Below are 5,213 nucleotides of genomic sequence, written 5' to 3'. Positions count from 1 at the left end.
TGCAGAAGGGGTGGACTAACCTTTAAAGCACACGTGAGCAGGCAGAGCCACAGCAGGTGGTCTCAAGTCTGTGTCCTTCCTCACTGGTGTCTTCAGTTAGAGGAAGCCCATCCAGTTACTCCTTGGCTTATTTATTCCAGCAATTTAATGTCTCCGAATGCAAGTGAGAAAGGATAGATTGGAGACCTGGGGTACCATACCCATGCTGCTACAGAGCAATAATGGAGTTAAGAGGGAGGAACAGCCTATCTGTGCTCTGGACTTCCACAAAGCAGGTCCAGAAATATGACAGATTCTCAGAGCAACCATCCAGATATTGGCAAATCACTCAATGCAACCAAGTGGAATTCATCGCAGGTCTATAAAAAAAGGTTTAATATTAGTAAATCTAGAAGAAGCTATGAAGTACTGCGTCATAGAAGTCAAAGGAGAAAGAGCATATAACTATGCAAAAATGCTAAAAAGACATCAAGAATAAGGCTCAGAAGGACAAAGGAATTGATTGTTCACATACTGATCTGTAGCTGTGTCTCCACATAGATACCTCTAAAGACAATTTAAACCCACATTGTTGTAAACACCCTGGGTCTCCTCTCCTTAAAGGCAAGAACAAATCATGAATATCCACGGTTATCTCTTATTTTTATTGCCCTAGAAACACTGGTCACTTAGATTAGACAAGAAAAATAACTCCAATACATGAAATGGAAAAGATAAAATTATCATTATTTTACAAGATGCAACGATATATTTGAAAATATCCAAATAATTAACTAAAAATATTTAGAAAATGTGATTTTTCAGAATTTATTGGACAAAGTCTAGAAAAGAATTGCTTAGAAAACTAAAGTGTTTAGTTGGCATGTCAATTTTATAAAATCTCTCAAAAGGACAATTGGTAATGTTGTTCTAAAATTAAAATGAACCACAGCTTATCTCATCCATTTCTAGTGTGGAAATTTAACATGCAGAGATGATCACTTTCCTGCAAAGACAAATGTACAGGAATGACTTTGTAAGAGTAAGTCTGGATCTAAGCAAATGTTCATCAACAGGGAGCCAGATGAATAATTAAGAGTTGTTCCTAGAAAGGAATATCATGCATCTGTTAGAAAAAGAATTAAGCCTCTCTTTTTAATATTATGGAATTATCTCCGAAATGTAAAGTATAAAAAAACTATAGAATATATAGTATACATATTTTCATTGGTATCAAAGGAAGAACATATTTGTATTTGCATAGAAAATTTACATAGCAAAATATTATCTTTAAAATGTTACACTGGCAAAAAATATTTGTATTTGTATACATTATTTCTCAAAAGTTAAGCAAACAAAGAAAAATGAAACAAAACAGAAAAGGGAGCTGATAGAATCAAGTGTCTCTGGGGAGACAACCAGGTACCTTCTTACCTTGGGGTAGTCTGACTGCACTTCATTGTGTGTCCTTTGGCTTTATTTGATATTTTGAACATTTTTGTCAACCTAAATGACAAACAGAGAGAGCGTCCCTAAAAGAAAATGATATTTATTCTGGAATAGGGTATTGCAATGGGAATACGTGTGGTATTCCAAACTGTGTGTTTGTATTTGGGGAGGTAAAAATAGACAAAAGCTTTTTGTGTTTAAATTTTATTTATGGATGTATATTGTTTGCAGGGGAGAGCATAAATACTGTCTCCCACTACACAGATTATGCAGTCCAGTGTCCTACACTTGGGGAAATCATGAGAGTCAGCATGAGGAGCTTCCCTTGGGAAAACAACTTCCTGATATTGGTCGCTCTCCTGCCAGGTATGTGTAGACAAATAAAGGAAAAATAGGAGGGTGACATAATTGTTTTGAAATAATTGTCCTTGGCTACAGGGATCCACAACTAGGCTGGCACCAGTTCAAGGCTGAACAGGGAGTTGCTGGGCAGATGTCCTTGCAGAAATTTTTTTTGTAAGGTTGCAATGGTCTCTGTACAAAGCTGTGGTTTTGTGGAGTATTTCACAGTGGTTTCTGTTGTCAGACCTTTATGAAGGACAGCTTCCCTTCATGGCATTCTTCTCCAGTTCTAAGTGTCAGGGTGGTTTTTGTTAGTTTGCTTTTTTTTTTTTTTTTTTTTTTTTTTTTTTTTAGCACAGGTGACTCTCTTTTGAATCTGACAGTTTTCACATCTTGCACACCTATATCTTTATTTTTTATTAAAGTGAAACCATTTTTAAGAGCAAACATTAGCTACCTATAAGCTCTTTAAACACATGTTTAAAGGCACTATAGTGCACCTGAACCACAGATTCTAAAATCTGAAATTTGGGCTAAAAGACCATCCCTAACTCTATTGAAAAGGAAAAGAGGTAGGGCATAGTGGCTCATGCCTGTAATCCCAACACTTTGGGAGGCAGAGGCAGGCAGGTCACTTGAGGTCAGGAGTTTAAGACCAGCCTGGCCAACATGGTGAAACCCCATCTTTATTAAAAACAAAATAAAACAAAAAACAAAGAAAAGAAGGAAAAGGCCAACGTGGCCACCCGGGTCACTTGACCCTTGGCTCATATTTTTGGAAGCTTCTTACAAAGCACAGGAGAGCTGCCTGGCTTCCATCCACTTCCACTTTCTCTGACAAGAGGGGGTTTTAGATGGGAAGGTGATGAAGTGAGGGGAGGGGACTGCAGAGCCAGCAGCCACAGGCGCCAGGACAGTGCTCCCAGGGTGGTTGTTTGCCCAGGGTGTGTCTGGGCTGCTCACATGGAGACGCACAGGCACGAGTGATGGTTGAGACATGAGATAAGCAGTAGTCCGCTGGACAATGAAATAGACAGCGAAACACTACTCTACCTTAACAGACAAAAAGACTCCAGCTAAAATCCCAGACAAGGCTGGGTAGGAGGCAGGTGTATATAGAAGCAGATGGAGAAAAATAAAAAAGTAAGTAACACTGTTGACTTGAAGTCCATTCAGTTCCTTCCAGATCAGCCTCAGACACAAGGCTGCCCTGACTGTCCCCTCCCTCCCCAGGAGGCCATCTCCCATTAGGGCCATGGGATTTTCAAACCCCTGAGCTTCATCTGCGAGGGAGAGTACCATCATAGCACATCACATGATTAAAAGCAACTAGTGTTCATAAGCTAGAAAGGTATTTAAATTGCTCTATATTTACCTTGTAGAATGAGAAATTACAGAATTAAAGTGCACAAGATTATTCAACTGTGTATGATGAAGAGGTTGTGATCAAAGAGACCACACTGTTAATAATAAAAAATCAGCAGAATATGATTCACTTTTTTCTGAAAGAATCATTGTAATTAACAACAGTATTTTATCACCAATTCTCTCAACTGCATAAATATTTCAGGATTAACTCTGCTAATTGGGATAATAAATTCTTCACAGGTGTCATAATATACCATAAAGCAGTGTTTTATGTACCAACTTAGGTCTAAGAATTATGAATAGTGTGAGGACGTGCTGGGCTGGATTCCAGCGTCAGCAGCTGGAGGGGGCTCACAACACAAAGAACACAGCACACAACTTCCTCCACGTCATTTCACTTGCGGTCTTCAGCCCATGCTTTGTGGATTTTTATGAGCAGTCACGAAGGAAGGTCCAAGTGCTGTCTCCACCTGCATGATCCCATTCTGTACCCTGGCCCAGCCAGACTTCATGGCAGAAGGAAGCCCGATGTCCTAAGGAAGCCACTATAAGCAACACACTCATGCATCACCTCTGTGCCTGGGCTCTCCTGGTTATGTTTCTTCCTTGATATGTAGACAATGTTAATTTAAGACAATGTTCACTCAGATTGTTTCTGTGGGGCCCGATTCACTTGTGGAGTTCCACGTGGGAAAGGCTGCTGAAGCCAATTAATGTGCTCAGGCTCACAGGCAGTTCAGAAAAGCAGGGTCCTCATTGTGGATTCACTATGGGTTGGCCTAGTGAATGCAAGTTTTTATGTGTTCAACAACGTAGGACCAAAATGTATGTGTACCTTTGGACTGTTATTAATACATTTTTTTGGTCTGCTTGATTGATCATTTATAAGGAGTTTTATTAAAATCTACAGGAGGTAGCAATTTATTACTACCCCTAATTCACAATTATTTTCTTTAAACGTTTTTATAGCACATATTGTAAATGAACATATTATGATGATTATAGCATCTTCATGCTTTGTACCCAGTTGGTAATGAACTTCCACTTTTCCCTGATATAAAGATATATCTTCTACTTTGTCAAAGAGTAATATGAGACCTCCAATATTATCTGGTATGTTTTTGCAACATTATTTTCCACATTTATTCATTATTTTAAAGTATTCCTCAAATAGGTAATGCATAGTTGAGTTTTGATTTTTAATCCAGCATGAAAATTCTCATTTTTAAATTAGTGTAATTATAGTTTTATGTGTGTTGCTTTATTTATTTATTTTTTTTTTTGAGAGGGAGTCTCACTTTGTCGCCAAACTGGAGTGCCGTGGCTTGACCTCAGCTCACTGCAACCTCTGCCTGTTGGATTCCGGAAATTCTCCTGCCTCAGCATCCAGAGTAGCTGGGACTACAGGTGTACACCACCATGCTCAGCTAATTTTTGTATTTTTACTAGAGTCAGGGTTTCACTATGTTGGCCAGAACGGTCTCCATCTCTTGACCTCGTGATCTGCCTACCTCGGCCTCCCAAAGTGCTGGCCACATTTTCACTACCCTAAATATTTCCCAGCCTCAGCCTATTCACCCATTTCTCTCCTATAATCCTTGGCAACTACTGATCTTTTTACTGTTTTCATAGTTTTGCCTTTTCCATAATGCCACATAGTTGGAATTATAAGAGTATGTAGCCTTTTCAGATTGGCTTCTGTCGCTTAGGAAAATGCATTTAAGGTTCTTCCACGTCTTTTCATGGCTTGGTAGCTCATTTCTTTTTGGAGTTGAATAATATTATATTGTCCAAATGTACCAAAGTTTATTTATCCCTTGACCTACTGAAAGACATCTTGGTTATTTCCAAGTTTTGCTACTTGTCAATAAAGCTGCTATAAACATGCATGCACAGGTCTTTGTGTGAACCTGTGAAAGTTTTCAAACCAATGGGTGAATACCAAGGGGCATGACTGATTATAGGGTGAGAAGAATAGATTTAGTTTTGTAAGGAACAGCCAAACTATCTTCCAAAGTGGCTTCAGACCAGCAATGCATGTGAGTTCCTCTTTCTCCACCTCCTCACCAGCATTT

At 39.0% G+C, this 5,213-nt stretch overlaps 1 pseudogene; it reads right to left on the bottom strand.

Annotated features, from left to right (window-relative positions):
- Positions 1-1,656: 1,656 nt before the first annotated feature.
- LOC116530236 lies at positions 1,657-1,802 on the bottom strand (annotated as a pseudogene).
- Between the last annotated feature and the right edge of the window lie 3,411 nt (positions 1,803-5,213).

This window comes from Sapajus apella, unplaced genomic scaffold, assembly GCF_009761245.1.
Source record: "Sapajus apella isolate SASKATOON/1434 unplaced genomic scaffold, GSC_monkey_1.0 scaffold65, whole genome shotgun sequence".
Taxonomy (NCBI): domain Eukaryota; kingdom Metazoa; phylum Chordata; class Mammalia; order Primates; family Cebidae; genus Sapajus; species Sapajus apella.
Note: the sequence above shows the minus strand (reverse complement) of the source record. Positions and strands in the feature narration are given on the sequence as shown.